This window comes from Pseudochaenichthys georgianus, chromosome 16 (genome assembly GCF_902827115.2).
Source record: "Pseudochaenichthys georgianus chromosome 16, fPseGeo1.2, whole genome shotgun sequence".
In the NCBI taxonomy this organism is placed as follows: Eukaryota; Metazoa; Chordata; class Actinopteri; order Perciformes; family Channichthyidae; genus Pseudochaenichthys; species Pseudochaenichthys georgianus.
This window is the reverse complement of record NC_047518.2, coordinates 24,514,088-24,534,842: the sequence shown is the minus strand read 5'-3', so window position 1 is coordinate 24,534,842 and position 20,755 is coordinate 24,514,088.

Genomic DNA, 20,755 nt, shown 5'->3' with positions numbered 1-20,755 from the left:
CCGGCAGGAGAGGAAGACGGTCGGACGAGTCCTGCCTTGAGTGAGGTGTCGATGTAATCCTTCATGGACCCCTTTTCTGGAGCTGACAGGGAGTACAGACGGCCCTTGGGAATCGTGGATCCTGGCAACAAGTCTATAGCACAATCATAAGGCCGATGGGGTGGTAGTGCACTCGCCCTAGCTTTACTAAAGACTTCCTTTAGATCATGATAACATGTGGGGACCTTTGATAAATCAGGGTAATAGTCAGAAATAGGTTCGTTGTGACAGTCTGCTTTAGAAGTGGAGATCTTCCTCAGTACCAACTTACTCTGATCGTGTACACACTTCTGTTTACACAACATTCCCCAATCTTGTACTTTTCCTGACCGCCAATCGATGACAGGATTGTGCAAAAGTAACCAAGGGTAACCTAAGATGATTGGGTGTTGAGCTGATTTATACACATGAAAAACTATGTTCTCAACATGAGTTGTCATTCTTACAGGTGTGGCGCAATGAGTCACTGTGAATAGTAGGCACCCATCTAACGCGTTCGCTTTTAACGGCGAAGGTAATGGCGTCAACGTCAGGTTAAGCCTAAGAGCTAGCTCTTTATCCAAAAAACTCTCATCGGCTCCAGAATCTACAAGTGCCCCCTGTTCAATAACCTGATTACCTTCACATAGCATAACTTGAGTTAATGTGCTGGAGGGAAGTCAATAAAGTCAGATTGGCTCACCAGTGTCTTCCCTTTCACCGGCGAGCCTGTTCTTTTACTGGACACATGGCTTGTTGATGACCCTGTTGACCGCAGTAGACACATCTTGCCTCCACTAGGCGGCCCTGCCAACCTGCATCGGCTCCTCTAAGTCAATGGGGAGCGCTGTGGCCTCTGAAGCAGGTGACGAGCCGAATGATGTCCTCCGGACAGGATGAAAAACAGGTGGGAACCCCCTGGTTCCGCTGGACGAAATGGCTTCTTTCTTTCTCTATCCCTCTCACAGATACGATTGTCAATCTTAATAGCAGCCGCTACCATAGCTTCTAAGTCTGTGGGAGGATCCATAAGTAATAAATGATCCTTAATTTTCTCTGATAGGCCGTTCTGAAATATTTCCCTTAACGCTGAATCATTCCAATCGCAATCAATAGCTATAGTGCGGAACTCAATTGCATAATCTGCCACTCGGCGTTGATTTTGCTGAATGTATGTCAAATTCTGTGCGCTCTCTACAGCTGGTTTGTGATGTGCAAACACTCTTTTAAACGAGTGGATGAACTGAGAGACTGAGTGGCAAGTTGCAGAATTTTTCTCCCACTCCGCCGTAACACATGCAGCCGCACGGCCGGACAGATGAGAAATGAGAAATGATAAATGCGATCTGAGCATAATCAGAGCTAGCTATGTAGGGCATGAACTTAAAGTGTAGATCGCACTGAGTCAGAAAGGATCTATAGTCATTAGAATCTCCGGAAAACATATCTGGAGGGGCCAAGCGAGGCAACTGGACAGCATGAGATCCAGGAAGTGGCGCCGCTGTAGTAGGAGGGGCTGCCAGCTGTTGAGGGTGAGCCGCAGCATCAGGTAATGCCGGAGCAGTGGCACCGGCGTCCAGGCGTGCCAGCACACGATGCACCGCCTCCGCCATGTAGCTAATTTGGGTGTTGACAGAGGCTTGGAGTCCATGTTGCTGCTCCGCCAGGTCCCTCACTGCCTGGTGTATGACAGAGAACTTCTCCTCATGATGGTGTAGACGTTCGCCCTGAAGTCGTATCGCTGCTTTAACTGGTTCTGCATCTGCTAATTCCATGTTTTGGGCCAGATTGTACTGTTAAGGCTGTACAAAGGCGTGGAATTAAATGCACGATGCAGAGACAAACAAAGTATCAAAAATAAAGTGTTTTAATGTAATCAGTCTAATAAACTGTCTAACCTATACTATCAAAAAACTACTTACTTAACCTAACCCTCTATGGACGATAACTCTAAGGACAATGACAAAAGATTTTAACGCTGGAATGCTTGGAACACACAAGACAATCTGGCAACGAGACAGGGGAAGACGAGAACTATATATACAGACAGACAACACCAGGTCAAGACAATTTAAACAATCACAACAGCGGGAAAACAGACAAGGCAGGACACGTACTTTAGACACATGAGGGTAGACAAGACTATCAAAATAAAACAGGAACCTATCTAAACACAGAACATAAAACCTAAACTAAGAAATAATCTTTAGCAGAGCCGTCTACGCACAACATCGTGTGTGAACAGGGAGTAGAGGAGAGGGCTGAGCATGCACCTTTGAGGGGCTCCGGTGTTGAGGATCAGGGTGGAGATTATGATGTTTCCCACCTGCACTGCCTGGGTTCTGCCCGTCAGGAAGTTCAGGATCCAGTCACAGAGGGTGCTGTTGAGCCCGAGGTCTCTGAGCTTGATGACCAGCCTGGAGGGCACAATGGTGTTGAAGGCTGAACTGTATTCAATGAACAGTATTCTCATATAATGTGTTCCTCTGGTCCAGGTGTGAAAGGGCAGTGTCGATGGTGAGGGATATGGCTTCGTCTGTGGACCTGTTTGCTCTGTAGGCAAACTGCAGGGGGTCCAGAGAGTCAGGGAGGGAGGTTATGGCCGATTATCGGGGACGATATTCCGCATTTGACCGATTATCGGTATCGGCCTTTTTTTCAAATTGCCGATAAAACTTTGGCTCTGATGCGGCCGTTTCTCTGGCTGCAGTCACCACTCTCTGTATACGAGCAATGTCCCACAGCTCTATCTGATAGGCTATTACTGAAGTGTCAATCAACACTGAAGATTTTCCGGGCGGGAGCCAGCCAGAGAGGCGGGACCTTCTCAGATTACAGGCAGGTGCGAAGAACGCAGACACAGACAGAGGCAAGCAGCAGCGCTGAGCGGCAGAGCCAGAGCCATATAATAGAAGAGTTACGACATCTCCGTTCACTCCAATGGACCATTTTTTCACAGCAATGGCGGATCGTGCCTCTCAATAGAACTATTGAGAGGATCTGCGGCTAGCAGCGCAGTAGAGTAGCAGCATAATAGACCGTTCGTGATGGACTTTTAAAGGTAAGAAGACGTTTAAAGATTTATATTGCGGATATTATCAGAACATCTGAATCAAATTAACTACACATGTGTATTAAAGGATGTTAGTGGATTATCCCTTAAATCAGTATATTTAACGTTTACAGATAACAGATGAGGCTAGGATACCGGATAAAGTTAGCAACACACGTTAACCACTAACAGCCTATTAATCCGTTCTCCTAATGTTATTTCCTCCAACGTCGTGGAATTAGAGAAAAGGGGCTTCTTAACGTGCTTTTATCCGGGGTGGAGGGAGTTACATATTAGTTAAATATAACATTGGGGCGTGTGATTGTAGTGGGTGGTGAAATGAGGATATCCATTTTGGAGTTCAAGCTAGTATAATATAGTTAACGTTACACAATAATAAGGAAGAGAGCTATTTTTGTGATACATCAAATCAAAATCAAATCAAGTTTTATTTATATAGCACATTTATAAACGATTTTTGGTCGAGCCAAAGTGCTGTACATATAATAAAAATAGCCTACAGTAGAGACACTTTACAGCTAATACAACAGCACAGATTGTTCAGAATATCAGTATGAGAAAAACGACACCCTCTATCCTTAGACTCTCACATCGTACAAGGAAAAAACTTTCTAAAAGGAGAAAACCCACAGTTGAAAGGGAAAAAATGGGAGAAACCTCAGGGAGAGCAACAGAGGAGGGATCCCTCTCCCAGGACGGACAGACGTGCAATAGATGCCGTGTATAAATCGAAGAGATAATACATTTTACAGCATAGGTAGTCCAAATGTTAGGAAATGCATGTGTCTGTAATAAGAAGATGAATCTACGAAGATGTCAACTACAATCCTGTGGGAGCCTGACGAGACCCAGGCAGGACCGCAGAGACAGGTTTAGCCACGACCCGAAGTCCACGACTTAATCCAGAACTCAGGATAGAGGATCCAGGACACAGGACTACAGCAGGAGGATCAGCCTCGACTCCGGATCCCGGCGTATAGACACAAAACAAGAACAAATTTGGCTGGGTTAATCGGAACAAGAGAATACACAGACACAGACAGACAGACAGACAGACGGAAGAACTCCCTTAGAATAGGTTGAGGGCAAAGGGTAGCAAGTAAGAGAGTAAGAAACATAGGTGGAGAGGCACACTCAGGGAACAAGGTCCCCACTGGAGCCTTAGTTGGAAATTGATGAGAGATAGGGAGGTACGCTGTGTCTAAGAATCGTAACACTCCCCGGCCTGTCTAAGCAACTCTACAAACCGTTTCCCTCTAATAAAACTTGAGAGGTTAGAGAGGGAAAAGGTCCTGGATAAAAAATATTCTTGATAAGAGAAGCCTAGAAGGCCAGAGAGAAAAAGTGAGTTTTAAGTGTTGACCTCACATGGAGTGTTCCAGAGCCTAGGGCCCGCTGCTGCGAATGCTCGGTGCCCTCGGGTTTTGAGCCTGGTCTTGGTCACTACCAGCAGCAGCTGGTCAGCCGACCTTAAGGCTCTGCCTGGGGTGTAGCGATCGAGGAGTTCGGTTACATAGGCCGGAGCCAGCCCATTTAGGGCTTTGAAAATAAATAAAAGGATTTTAAAATCTATTCTGAACCGAACTCGAAGCCAGTGTGTGAAGCTGACAATTGAGCGATCCAGACCAAGCAAGGAGGCAGAGGCAGCACGTCCCAAATATAACCCGGTGTGGGCATTTATTACAGCATGAACACAATACACACAGCCTCAATCCTGCTGCTGCTGTTCACATGGGCACAGCCAGCAGCCACCAGGATCTCACACACACTACCACCCAAACAGCAAAACCCCAAAGCCTAAATGCCCAACCCAATCAACCCAACAGGACACAGGTGAGGGGGGAGGAGACATCACAGGGCACCAGGTGCACACAATCAACAACAGACATGGGGAAAGGGGAACACTTTTCAACAACAAAAAACTAAACAACCCGTAACGGAGGCCGAGATCTATGAGCCCAGAGATCACCTCCGTGACACAGTGCATTGCAATGAGGCCAGAATTGGGGTGATGTGGTCACGCTTTTTATGGCCAGTTAGAAGACGTGCAGCTGCGTTCTGCACTAGCTGCAGGCGTCTAATTGAGGCCTGGTTCATACGCACATACAGAGCATTGCGGTAATCCAGTCTCGAGGTAACAAAGGCGTTAATAACCCTTTCTAGGTCTTTAAAAGATAAAAACGACTTGGTCTTATCCAATAGTCGTATTTTAAAAAAGCAGGTCTTGACTACGGTGCTGACCTGCTTATCAAATTTAAAAGCGCTATTGAAGGTCACTCCAAGGTTCATGACAGAGGGGAGGATGTTTTTATTGAGGAAGCCCAGAATATCAACCGGAGAGGCTGGAGGTCGGGGTCCAAAAAAGATGACCTCGGTCTTGCTCTCGTTGAGGGTGAGGAAGTTTTGGCTGAGCCAGGATTTAATCTCTGTAAAGCAGTCCATCAACTGCTGTAGTGAGTTGGCATTTTGATTGAGAGGCAGATCAATCTGTACATCATCAGCGTAACGATGGAAGGGGATATTATGTTTTGTGAGAATTAAACCTAGGGTCAGTATGTACAGTAGAAAAAGGATGGGGCCCAGAATCAAGCCTTGGGGAACCCCACAGGTAAGAAGGGCTTTGGCAGAGGAGAAGGCACCCAACTGCACTGAGAGGCTACTGAGAGGTAGGACCTGAACCATGCAAGGGCAGAGCCTGTGATGCCTGCGGACTGTTCAAGCCGCGACAACAGGATGCTATGGTCCACAGTGTCGAAGGCAGCAGTCAGGTCTAACAGCACCAGGACAGCTGGGCTACCTGAGTCGGCGGCAAGGAGCAGATCATTAAAAACTCTTAAAAGGGCTGTTTCAGTACTATGCATGGGTTTGAAGCCAGATTGAACCTTTTCGTGGATGCCATGTGTGGTTAAAAACGACTGCAGCTGGGCGTAGACTACTCGCTCCAGGGCTTTAGATCAAAAAGGTAGCTGTGAGATGGGACTAAAATTTGCGAGAATGGAGGGATCGAGATTTTTCTTTTTAAGTAGTGGCTTAACCACAGCATGTTTGAAGGCCGCTGGGACACATCCTGAGCTAAGAGAGGTGTTTTCAAGCAATAAAACACTTGGTCCGACTGATTCAAAAACATCTCTAAGGAAACGAGAGGGAATGCTGTCTGAGGTGCAGTTTGTCGGCCGCAGGTGCATGACTACATCCGAGAGAGAAGAGAGGGATACAGGCTCAAAGTGGTCAAGGACAGCAGGGCAAAGAAAAGGAGCAGGATCTGGGGTAGCACTAGTGTGGGCTAGCCTAAGCGCAGATACTTTTTCGATAAAAAATGTAAGAACATCGCTATTGATATGGATTGAGAGTGCATATTTGAGACTTCTAAACAGTAAACTTAAGTGAGAGTGAAAACATAAGGTAAGCTTAAAATAGGTCAGCAATTTCCCATCCTATAGGTTGCTAGATGTATCTAACCCTTTCTCCTGTCTCCCTCTTTCAGCACAAGAACCCCAGGGGGTTTCAATGGAGACTGAAGACCTGCAATGAGACCCTCATCCTGCACCTGAGTCTCAACTCCCAGAGTTTTGCAAGCCTCTTCCTGTTCCTTATTTTTATTAAACAGACGTTAAGCTTCCCAATGGTGTGGTCTTCGTTTTGTGAAAAATATGATTAGGCCTACCTCACATGTTTTGTTGCTGTTGTCTTTAGTGGTAGTTAAATTGCTCCTGCTGACTTGAGCCAGCCCTTCTTTCCTCCTCTCTGTGTCAGTGGGGAAACCTTACATTTGTACTCCTTTCTCTGAGCGATTGGAGCATCCGGCAGCACAGCAAACCATGGGGAGACGATATGCCAGGACAACACGGAGGAAAAGGAACAGACAAACTGCATGATATGCTATTCAATGTTTATTGAATTCCATTTATTTACTGTCAGTTGACAATCATTGATAGGCACCTGTCGGTCTCCTGTCCTTTCTGAAAGTTATAAAGATGACATTACTCAATTACCAGGGGATTACTGAAACCACCATGAATTAAAGAAAAGGTAGAAATGAATCTAATCTGAATTTTGAAGCCTTCCTTCCCTCTCTCTAATTATATCAATAAACATTAGGATGTGATGCTCCTGACTACCATTCAAGTTTAAGAAGATAATATTTGTTTTAAACAATTCAAAGCAATAAACAGTAACAGGCTCTTTAACTAAAGCAACGTTAGCCTAACATGTATATGTTAACAGGTAAGATAGCTGTTCACACTATGTATATTTTCTGCTATTTTATTTCTTTTTGAGATGTTTACATTTTCGATTGTTTAATTCTAGTCTTTTAACTGTCTTATGTACAATGCCTTGTCTTTTGCTGCTGCAAAGCAAACATTTCCCAAATTGGTATCAATAAAGTACTTCTTATTTTATCTTAATATTCAAATATTCAAATATTGATGTAACTACATACACATCGAAATGTTGTATAAATATTACAAATCAAAACCTTTATTCACTACTTATTACCAAAAATCGTAGTCCTATCTCCGGTAATCATGCATTCAAATGTCCCACCACGAATTTCCGGGGAACTATGAACCACGTCACGATCAAGCATTTTGGACTTCCGTTGTAGTCAACACACTCTCACTCCATAACAGTATGTCCATACAGCAGCTTCAGAATAATCTTCCAACGCTTCTCTGCCCATTGACTTTGTATGGGGATGACGTCACTTTGCCTCGCTTTTTGCCGAACTTCATTGTGGGGGAGCGAAGCGAAGATTTCCAGGATGTCCAGGATTTCCAGGATTCCAAAGTTGAGCAATGTTCAACTTTTGAAGCTGAGCTGGAAGCGCCAGCCAATCAAACACGTTTATGCAAATCTGACAGTAGAAGCGCTAGCCAATCAAACCGCGTGTAAGCAGGGAGAACCAGACCGCAGTTCATTTCCTCATGTTCCAAACGAGAAATTACGGTAGCAAATCACCCGGTTCTTTACGACCAGAACTATTAACGGGATACAAACCGGAGGAACCAGGCATGGAGGGAGGTGGCAGAGACAGTGGGTGAAACTGGTAGGTTTTCGCCTGTTTGGGGAGTTTATATATTGCTCGCATAAAATCCCCGGGGTTTTTTGCTTTGTATGTCGGGGGCGGGAGATTCATGTGATTGGTTGTTGGTCGCATTGCTCGCAAAAAATCTGTACTCCCTGTCGTCCTCGTTGGAGTCCAACGATGGCGGAGTCGTCAGAGAACTTCTGCAGGTGACAGGTTGCGGTGTTGTGGGTGAAGTCTGCAGTGTAGAGGGTGAAGAGAAACGGTGCCAGCACCATCCCCTGGGGGGCCCCCGTACTGCTGATGATGGTGTCTGATTGACACTCCCTGGTCCTCACGTACTATGGACGGTTGGTGAGGTAGTCCAGGATAGAAGGTGAGGTGGTGATCCACCCCCGAGAGCTGCAGCTTGTCCCCAAGGAGTGGGGGCTGGATGGTGTTGAGGCACTGGAGAAATCAAATAACATGATTCTCACAGTGCCCCCAGCCTTCTCCAGGTGGGAGAGGGACCTCTGCAGCAGGAGATGGCTGTGGACAACATTCCTGACTGTTCAAACAACAGCCTTCAGACTGCATCTAAATAAAATAAAAAAACATTCTCCCCTTCATCATCAAACTTCCAGTTGACATGCTTAAATATTATCTCTATTATTTTGTGGAGCTAAATCATGGTAAATGCAAAAGTCCTTAGTGCAAATCCTCCCTGTTTATCCCCAACTGCCTTAGCTTGTATGCTGATATGTAAAAATGATGTTACAGGCTATTAGCAAATACTAACATCACAGCATAACCCAATTATAAACTCCCTAATCCGACAGAAGAAGTTTTTTAGTCTCAGGTCTTCCGGGTCAGATGTAACGTTAAGTCACGAGAACTGCATTGCCCGCCTCCTCACCCACACCCACTCCAGAGACCACATCACCCCCGTCCTTCAAAACCTGCACTGGCTCCCTGTCCGTCAACGAATACACTTCAAAATCCTTCTGCTAACACACAAAGTTCTCAATAACCAGGCCCCCACCTACGTCACCGACCTGATCCACCACTACACCCCTTCCCGCAGCCTTCGTTCATCAGAAGCGAACCTCCTCTCTATCCCCACACGAACCAAGCTCCGAACCTGGGGGGACAGAGCCTTCTCCATCGCTGCCCCCACCCTCTGGAACTCCCTTCCACAACACATCAGAGACTGCACCGACCCCCCCACTTTCAAAACACTGACCAAAACACACCTCTTCAGATTGGCTTTTAATTTGTGAATTATGTTGTGTTGCTGTTTTAATATTTTTTAAATTCTATTTTATCTCGTTTTATCACCACTGTAAAGCGTCTTTGAGCACCTGAAAAAGCGCTTTGAAATGAAATGTATTATTATTATTATTACTAGTTCTTTCCAGGCCTTCAAAGGAGTTGTACAATATCTATCTATCAAATCCAAATCTAAGCAGTTTATTGCCAAGAACATTTTCACATATAAGGAATTCAATTTGGTGCACAAGACATTTTTATGGTGTGATTGGTCCTGAGGGGAGTGACTACAAGAGTTTGCCTCAAGAGTGGGAGGGGGCGACTACAATCTTGTTCTGCCTGCCTCAGGGGTCATGGAGACGTACTGTTCCTAGAATTTCAATAGATCGCAGCGAATCCCACTCTGCAGAGAATGATGTGCTGCAGGCTGCTCTGTCCTTGGTAGTTGTCTGAGTACCAGATGGTGATGGAGGAGGTGAGGATCGGCTCAATGATGGCACTCGCTCAGAAGTGCACCATCATCTGCTTTGACAAGTTAAACCTGTTCATCTGCCACTGGAAGTACAAGCTATCTGGTACATTTTTTATAAAAGGGGCTGATTTTTTTTAGCTACCATTTCCTGGGACCTTAGGAGATGACGAGGCCTATGAAGCAGAAGAACTCCAAAGTGTCAACTGGGGAGCCAGATAGGGTGAGGGGGATTGGTTCGGCTCCCTTCTTTCGTGAATCTTTTTGAGCTGTAAATTATTCTTACCGCATCAGATCGTCAATCTGCCAATTGAAAGCTGACTCATCCATACCAGAGGTGAGTCCAACAAGGATGGTGTCAAGAATTTCAGGAGATTGACAGCAGGTCATAGTTTCAAGCGCAGGGACAGCATGATAGGCAAAGCTGATTGTGCTGTAACAATGAAATTGAGCTGCTCCATTTTCGTCATAGTTATCGGTCAAATGGGTGTCAGAGCCAAGGAGGTGACTTATGTTTTCAGTTCATCGTCCCTGCTCCCAGGAGATGCTTCACAGGGAGGAGTGTATAGGCACAACTCAATCAGGCATACCTTTATGCCTGTGGCCAGTGCTTGAATTGGGCTGGTACTCACCAGTATGCAATACCGGCACTTCTGATTTTTACCCATGTGGTACCGGCACTTCTTGAGTATTTTACTGAGTACCGGCAAGGTGCCGGTACTCAGTAAAATGCCGGAATGCCTACTCAACCGCCAGCGGCACGTCATGACGGCCCGGACTGGCCATCGTGAGGACCGGGAGGTTTCCCGATGGCCTGGCCTGTTAAGTGGCCTGCTGGCCTGAGGATTTTTTGTTATGTATGTAATGTGAACGCAACGCTGCGCAAATGTGGGTCTGACTCTTCCTCACAGAGGGTGACTGGCTGTCTACATGATGTGGCCTGCCGACATGGGCACTTTCATACAGATCATAATAATGCCCTCGATTAGTGATCGGTCGTCGCGAACGATTCGTTCTTTTTGAACGAATCTTTGAAGTGAACGAGATGAACTGATTCCTCCCACAAAACGATTCGTTTGTTTGAGTCGCCGCCTTCCGCCAAAAGCTAAAGAGAAGCTGTTCGCGAACGACAAACTTAAAGAACTGGCGGAAACAGTTCAGAACTGTTTCCTACAGTTCTTCTATCTTCTATCCCTTTCTTTCAAGAGGAGGGTCCCGTTAGGGCCCCTCCGAAATACTGGATGTTCCATCTACACAGAGTTGGACTCAGTTAGACAACTACCACAAATACAATGAAGTACTTTACTGTTGCACTCAGTACTAGTTGGACTTCTACCACAAGTAGGCTACTATGAAGTTATTTTACTGTGTACTTTCAGTTATTCTCTGTCAAACTCCTGTGGCAGAAAATCATTTTATCTCATCAAATATAGCAGAAAACATGCAGTTTGACAGAGGATTAAAACTGTAATCAGAGCCCTCTCATCTGAGCTCAGTTAGTTACACACACACAGGAGCGGGACATCCTCCTCAACTTGTCCGCCATAAAAGCTTCAGAGGGCGGATAGCTGGGCTCCGTAGCGTCCAGCTAGCTTAGCGATAAATACACACAGCGTTGTATTCTCCTCCCCCTGTCGGCCCTAAAAGCTTCAGAGGGCGGATACCTGAGCTCCATAGCGTCCCGCTAATGTGAAACACACACACACAGCGTTAGCGGGACATTCTCCTCCCCCTGACGGCCATAAAAGCTTCAGAGGGCGGATAGCTGGGCTCCGTAGTGTCCAGCTAGCTTAGCGATAAATACACACAGCGTTGTATTCTCCTCCCCCTGTCGGCCCTAAAAGCTTCAGAGGGCGGATACCTGAGCTCCATAGCGTCCGGCTAATGTGAAACACACACACACACACACGCACACGCGCGCACACACCACACACCACACACACACACACAGCGTTAGCGGGACATTCTCCTCCCCCTGTCGGGAGCTTCAGAGGGCGGATAGCTGGGCTCCGTAGCGTCCCACTAGCTTAGCCGCTAGCTAAAGGTAAACATAGATGGGTACATAGAATATGAATAAATCGTCACCGATGTAGAGGATATATTTTTGTATTCACTTTGAACTCGGCCAAATGGAGTTTAATGCTTTGGGATTTAAGTTAGGCCACATAGTACGCGCATGGGTTTGCAAGTATAACGTGCTAGCCTGCTGTCAGGCACACATTTATGAGATTTAACAATGGCCAATTATATTTCTTAAATAATATGTAGCCTATTCCCAGAGCATAATTTATGGGGCAACAAGGTGAGGTGTAAAATGTGTTTTAATTTCATACATTTTACGCCAGCAAACTTCTTGTAGGCTACGGACTTCGGCAGTAGTGAAGACTCACTGAACGAATTAAGACGAATCGTTCGCGAACGTGCAAATCACCAGAAGTCGTTCACGAACCGGTGAACGAATCAGTGAACGAATCTTTAAAGTGAACTGAATCAAAAGATTCGTGTCCCCGAAGGGAATCTAAATGCCCATCACTACCCTCGATTGGTCTGTGTGTCATTCAAGCTCGGGAGGGTGTGTTGATATGTGTGGCGCGAGCGAGCGAGAAAGCGCGCGCACCGGTTACGTGTATTGTTGTTAGCATCTGGTGCTAGCTAGCTGCGCTAACGGATATAAGGAGCTGTTTCAACAACAAGGTGGAGGGAGAGTCCTCTGCTGTCAGACTGAGAGACTGATAACTACAGCTCAGGTGAGGTAAATTACTCTCTGAGTGTTTAGATAGTTAACTTAGTCTAAGTTATCTCAGTGGGTCTCAAACGGTTCGGTCACCATTTATGTAAACACATATTTCCATTTGAGGGGGTAGTGATTAGTAAAATATGCATGAATAATAAAAATAAAATGTGAACTAGGTGAAAAAAGGTAAGATAAACTTGTTGAGAGCTAAAACTAGTCTTTGCTGCTGCCTCAAAGAGGAGCAGGGGGAGATGAGGGAGACAGGAGAGGCTGATTCAGGAGCACAGACACACTCATAACTATAAATGAACCAAAAACAAATAATTAAACAAGTTTCAATGTTTTTTCATATTGGATATGGTATGTTATTGGTTATGGTCATGTACTTATGATTTTATGATTATTTAAATGTATACAGTCCTGTTTCATATGGGTGTAGTCTCTTTATTTTCCCATGCACCAGATTGATGCATTTAAGTCCAACATTTAAAAAAACCATCTTACTGGGGGAGCATGCCCCCGGACCCCCCTATAGGATTTGAGGTCCCCCCCCCCACTTAAAATATGTTCACATGGACAGGTTCCTAAATAGATTTGAATTTTTTTTTAAATAGTAACCCATCTCCATATGTTTATTTTTGGGTAGTAGATTTAAACTAGAGGGCTATCACTATGTGCAGCAACGCTGTAAATATTGACAAATAAATCCAGCAAAATGGCACAAAAAACTGGTAGTGGCCTGACTGGGTGTTGTAATGTTGTTACATACTATTTGGTCCGGAGTTGTGGAGACCCGGAATGTGATATGCGGGGCACGGGTTATTAGGTAGTACAGAGCGGGAATAAAGCACAGTTAACGATACTCGCTGTCTCCTGAGTTGTCTATAACAAAGCAAGATACACATACCAAATGACAACACTACAACTGCCGACGAGGATACCGCAACACATCGCAGAATGAGGGAAGGGAAATAAAACTGGGGTTACCTACTGTAACCCAGCTTCTATGAGTAATGGCGCAGCCCTCTAAGGCTATCGCTATTGGGTTATCCCTCTGCACCCCCGCGCAGCACTGAAACACTTGTAGTCCACGCCCACCCGCTAGGTGGGCCCCACCCTCGGGCCTCCTTCCGGTATAAATAGGAAGGTGGCCCGGCAATCTGCTCCCATACAATATAACTTTTCTTCAGCTATTCGTAGAGCCAGTGGGGCCCAGCGCTTAGAGGGCTGCGCCATTACTCATAGAAGCTGGGTTACAGTAGGTAACCCCAGTCTATTTCGTATATGGCTTCGCCCTCTAAGGCTATCGCTATTGGGTTAAGGGCGAAGCATGATGTAGTCTGCGCCCCACTGGGTCCGTCCAGCACTAGAAGCACAGACACACCTGCTCAATAACACATCCCTGCCTGTTGTGCCATGCGTAATGGCACCTCCCCGTCCCTGGAACATAGCAAACATACCTGTTTTCCTGACGGGGTGAAGGCTGGGACAATACATACCGACCGCTGTGAGAAGTAGAGACGAAGGTCCCACCTTATCCTGCGATCATAGAGGGGGAACAGCCGCTCTCTCCGCGCCAGCCAGGTAGGAGAGCGCTCAGCTGGATCCCTGACGTTACTCACTCTAATCAGACACTTCGTACGAAGTGTATTAGAGGAAGGGGCACACCCCTCCTACGAGGGGAAAAGGCCGCTCTCTGTGTGCCGAGAGGCAGGAGAGAGGCGCTCAGCTGGCTCCCTTACGTCACTCACTCTGACAGGACACCCAGTACGGGGTGTTCAAATACAATTGAATAAATGAACAGGGGGAAGACCAAGATGCAGCCGTGCAAATATCTTCCACTGACATTTCTCCGTGCAAAGCCGTGGAGGAGGAATTCCTCTGGTGGAGTGCGCATGTTCTCCGGGGCTCCACCGAGACATACGCCTGCGACACCCCTCACACTTTTAGGCAAAGGGCTGCGAGGGAGTTTCCACACGCTGCATTTCACTCCGTCTCTCATCATGCGGCGCGTACACGCCCAGAGGATGAGAGGTAGGTATGTGTATGCTGTCCACACGAGGCGTTATAACGGTGCTCGTGGATTTATTGTGACCGTGTGTAGGAGGCATATCTGGGACAGAGGAATGCCGCGAGCTCTGCAGTTTATAAACCAATAGGTTTAAAACAGCAGGCTTCTGCAGCAAATGAACCACCTCTGGTGTGTCCCCCTGTTGGAAGAGACCCCGGGGGATCATCACGTGACCAGCTGACGCCAACGCCGAGCAGCTGCGTCACGGAGAGGGCTGTGTGGGTTGTGACATGCTTGAGGAGAGCTGTCAGTTCCTCCACTCGCTGCCGCGAGAGCCGCGCTCTGCTGGCTGAGTTTATCTTCTTCCAATTTCTTATGAAACCCAGGCTTGACAGATGCGATACGAGATGTACCGTCTGGAAAGCGACTTCCTCCCTGGAGCGAGCCAGCAAATAGCAGGTCGTCCAGAGGAAACCACACTCTCATCCCTCCTCAACACACTCTCACTCCCTAAGCGTCCAATAGCGACGTTTGGTCAGTGTCCGTGGCGTCCAATTGTGACGCTCCTAGGCTCCTTCAGAAACACACTCTCACTCCCTAAGCGTCCAATAGCGACGTTTGGTCAGTGTCCGTGGCGTCCAATTGTGACGCTCCTAGGCTCCTTCAGCGTCATAAAGGGACGCAAATAGCTTTCAACTGATTGCAATATATTCCCATCTGCGTCGGGATTTGACGCTCATGGAAAACACGGCATTCGTTTATGCCGGCTGCCCTTAAAGGCAATGTGAGCGTCCATTCCCATTGGATAACGGAGAATTGTACACCCGGAAGTAAGTATTCCTCTTACTGTCGATTGATTTTACAGTGATATCTGCACTACTCATCGACTAAAAAACACCAGATTATCCTTGTTAATTACACAACATTGATTGGTTTAAATTGTGTGCAATGCTTTTGTATTTTTCCCCTTCGATTCGGAGAAACAAATATTTTTTCTGAGTAAAGGATGGCAGAAGACACTACACTACCCAGAATCCCCAGCTATCGTTTGGACTACACATGATCTTCAAATTTCTCCCTGCAGAAAAAGAAAACATGGCCGAAATTCGTTTTATTCTCGGTAGAAAATGCCTATTTTAAAGTTAGTTTGGCCATTAAATGCGTTTTGGTCATTTGATGCGAGAATATGAGTTGTTTTTCAGATTATGTGTGCAGTGGATGTACATGATCTTTAGTTTGCTAGTTATTACGAAGATTACTTCAGGAAATCGCGACGTTTTCATTGTTACCAAGGTGGTTGCTAGGGATGCTGCTATCGATATTATTTCTGTTATGTTGTTTAACTGTTTAATGGTGTTATCTTTATTTCTACCCCCCCCACCCCCCCCGGTTGCCAGCCCCCCACCTCCAAGTGCACCCCTCTCCCCTTCCCTTCATCATGTGATGTTTGGTCCACAGCCTAAACATATTAGTTTAACAAAATCCGCATCTAAAGATAGCCTACGTTATTTTCCCCCTGTGCAATTCCAGTCTCACATCTCACAGCACATCGTCATTAACAAATACCGGAAACAGACCGAAAACATTTAAAAAAAATAATATAATACTTTATTCCGAGTGTGCTTGCTTTTCCTTTTGAAAGTCATCACATAACGGCATTGTAATACACGGTTCGGCTGCATTACATATTACATATCTGCCGTAGTTCTGTATTTATAGAGCCCTGATGAGAAGACAAACATGAGGAACTGAAAACGTGACGTGGATCATAAATATATCATCCATTAAACAACATCTTACATTTCTTTTCACACAATACGTCTCCTTGCAGTATCAACACTAATTCGGCTCACTTTTATATTTGATCCAATTGGTAGATAGGCTGTATTTACACCATAAAGGTGCACAGCTGATATAAAGGGACACCTGGTGGTTAAAGCATGTTATTGAATTGAATTATTTTTTATTATTAGATATTAATACGATCCCTATAAAGTATATTCATTACTCGTTATTCTCTACTAATAGTTAATTAAAGACTGTATATAATGACTATTTTGCACATCCCTTTCAAGATTTCATGATTTTCTAAGGTTTATTGACATATCATATAGGCCTACACAACTGTGGTGTAGTTCTGCACTGTGAATGAAAAACTTGGGTTGCAGGTTCCTCAATAGTGCATTACAAGACATCTATCAATATTTGTGCATACCTCCAGCAATGTTAACTATGTTGAAGCACTTATTTTAACTGATATTATACATAATGTATTATACTCTTATAAGATGTATGTAGATATTTCATCTCCGGCCTTGTCAGGTATTGAACAATCAATAAATAAAGAACACAGAATTGTTGAATATAAAACACAGAATTGTGTGATTATTACTAAATGATTTTCAAATAAACACAACTGCATATTTAACTGTTACACATGCTGATGTAACGCAAATGTTCCAACTTGGGATCAATAAAGTATATCTTATCTTAAGCTGATCGATGGCTACTGCCATATTTGCAAAATGTGCCTCTGAACCTTGACAAGTGCATGTTTCAGGCTTATCAATTAATGTAATGTAATGTTATCACAGGGGTCACACACATAAGACCAGCTGTTAAATAAAGCTCTTCTGACCTTAGCTGGCATGTGGGTATATATATTAATACTGCACAAGCAATTTTCACCCATTTATTAATTATATGTTTTAAATGTGAGTGTTTCCTGTCCCCTAAACCTCCAGGGATGTACACAGTTTAATACTGGCAACTTCTTATTATGGGAAATACGAAAACGTCTTTTAAAACTACAACTCCCAGTAGAGACGTGCCATAGAGAACATGTTGCGAAACAGAATAGCCAGCATGTGTAGTTCTGGGACGGGGTGGGGGAGGGGGGACGCGGTGGACCCGTTCAAATCCAGTTTTGGACAGTCTGCCGTGGTTCCATCCCATTTCAAGTGCTGTTCGAGAATCGGCTTAACCCTCGGAGCACACTCTCCAATCACAGAGCTTGAGGACTATCACGGGGTTTGTCAAACAGAGCATATGGTGTAGTCCAAACGATAGCTGGGGATTCTGGGTAGTGTAGTGTCTTCTGCCATCCTTTACTCCTGGGAATGGACGCTCACATTACCTTTAAGGGCAGCCGACATAAACGAATGCCGTGCTTCCATGAGCGTCAAATCCCGACGCAGATGGGAATACATTGCAATCAGTTGAAAGCTATTTGCGCCCTTTATGACGCTGAAGGAGCCTAGGAGCGTCACAATTGGACGCCACGGACACTGACCAAACGTCGCTATTGGACGCTTAGGGAGTGAGAGTGTGTTGGCTGCGCATATCACGGTTTAAGCGTGCCGTGCCAAACCCGGCCTGTTTTTTGTTGCGCTTCCACTAGGGTTAGTTCCGGCTAACGGGTACTGTTTCACAGTTTTTCTGGCACTCCAAAATCCAGGTTCTTTCCGGGCCAACAACCAAGCTGAATATGCTAAACTAGTGAGAGAATCGCTGGCAAGGGGGCTACAACTACAACAAAATGAACATATTTTACCGTGATTTAATTGTAATACATGTTTCAAAATGATGCCGAAGTAACAACATACTGATACCGGTTAGTAAAAACCACCATGAATTAATGCTTTGACAAGTCTGCAGACAAGACGGCAGGCGAAAAACCTTTTAAAATGCGTGTTTTCTGAATGGGGATCGCAGTATATGCTCCGACTGTCCACACTCACAACAACGGCCTATACGGACATAAATAAACCAGCGACTGTATTCACCATGACATAGACAGTCTGTGGTTTGTACTTGTTTAACTTTTGTCTAGTTTCTGAACAGATATGAGGAGCTGTGAGCTCTGAGTGCTAACAGCTAACGGCTGATGTGGTTTCTGTGGTTCGCATTGAAGATGACGTCACGGCTCCGCCTACTGTGTCACTAGTTACTGCCCAGCTACTAAACTGTAATGGAAACGCAGCATAAAGTGAGCCTGGCCTACCAAGGCCTAACTATACCGTACTAAGCCGTGCAAGACCCTGCAGTGGAAATGCGCCATATAGTAGAAAGTAGAAGTTGAAGTTGAAGTAGAAGTTGCAGAGTATCTTGGAGTCCATGTTGAACCTCCTCAGCCTCCGGAGGAGGAAGAGCCGCTGTAGAGCTGTTTTGTTGATGTGTGTTTGTGTGATGAGTCCATCTCAGGTACTCAGTGATAGACACCTGAAGTTGCTGACTCTCTCCACAGCAGTCCCATTGATGGCGATGGGGGCGAGAGATGCTTGTCTCAAAGATTAAGCCATGCAAGTCTAAGTACACACGGCCGGTACAGTGAAACTGCGAATGGCTCATTAAATCAGTTATGGTTTGGCACTCTTCCAGCACCACCCGCTGTCCCTTTCTAGTCAGTTATTGTTCCCCCACACAGTGGCGGCGCCATGGTATGGCTGGGGTAGGCTACAGCCATACCAAGAAATGGCTTAGCCCAGGGGCGGACTGGCCATCGGGAATACCGGGAGTTTCCCCGGTGGGCCGGTGCTGTGTGTGGGCCGGAGGGCCAAAAAAAAAAAAAAGTTTCTAAAAAAATAAATAAAATAAAAAATCTTTGCCTCTTTTTTTTGCCTAAATCCTACCGGCCCACATTTGTAAGTGTTCCGGACACTCCCTTTTTTTTTTTTGCTTACCTAAATCCTACCTGCCCACATTTGTAAGTGTTCCAGCCCAGCCCAGCCCAGTGGGGTGTGGCCAGGGTTGGGTTGTAACGGAATACATGTAACGGCGTTACGTAATCAGAATACAAAAATCAAGTAACTGTATTCAGCTCATGTTACATTTGAAAAAACGAGTAATCTGATTACAGTTACTTTCGTAAACCTGAAGTGATACATTTTGGATTACTTATTGGAATTATTGGTGGAAAGATTTCCACAACATGTAATATTCATTACTAAAGGTACAGCCTTGTCTGGTTTCTTGCTCAAGGGCACCACGGCAGGGCAGGAGGTGAACTGGGACCTCTCCAAGTAGAAGTCCACACTCCAAATAGGTCTGGTCGGGGACTTGAACCGGCGACCCTACGGCTCACAGTCCAAGCCCCTACTGACTGCCATAGATTTAGTCCCTAATTTTGCTCTCAAAATGGACCAGATTGATGCATTTAACTTCGACATTTCAAAATCTTCCCGAGGGAGCTTGCCCCCGGACCCCCCTAGAGGAGGTGAGGTCCATCACCTGCCCACACCCCCTGTTAAATTGTCTCACCCACATTGAGGATGCTTCGCACGTCGCCCATGTTTTATTCCATGTGTCAAGTCAGGCAAATTGGGTCAAAATGTTATTGCATCAATGATCTGTTAACATTAAAATCACTAAATATATTCCGTAACTATTTTGCTCTAGGCAACTCAAGGGCTCAGGTAATGTGATTACTATATGAATAATTGTCCAAAATAACATTAAAGGCATAGGGTTTTTTGTTAAGTAACATACTTTCGTCGCCGGCCGGCCGATACATGCCGCGCATTAAGTGGGCCTGTCTGTCAATTAATCCCCGGGCCACTTTTTCCCCCCAGTCCGCCCCTGGCTTAGCCCCACCTTAGCCCCACCATGAACAATTATGTTAAAGTAAGCAAATTCAATTAAATAATAAGCTAAATGCTAAATGTTGAGAAAAACGGCTTGCGAAAATATATGGGTACACACAAAACTGATTCTGCTGTAACAACAAGTGCACGTTACTGATGCAATATGGTTGAGACCATTCGGGCTTATGCTAGAAGAGGGGTGCAAGGAATAGTCTAAGTAGTGAAGGAGTTTTATACACTAATGGTGTGGAAATTCTCTGGTGTCATAATATCAACGCGGCCGCGGTCAGATCGAAATGCCTCCGAATGCAATTTGAATAGACCTACAGCCAATCAGAGCAACGAAACGTTGAGTCTGCGTCATGCATTACTGATGAGATCAGTCGTACCTAACCGCCATTCAGTATCCCCAGAGCCATTTAATAGAAGAGTTACGACATCTCCGTTCACTCCAATGGACCACTTTTTTACAGCAATGGCGGATCGTGGAGCCTCTCAATCGTTCCCCGGAAGTTAGCGCCAAGGCTGGCAGAGCTGTGGAGTTGCAGCATAATAACCGTTCGTGACGGACTTTTAAAGGTAAGAAGAAGTTTT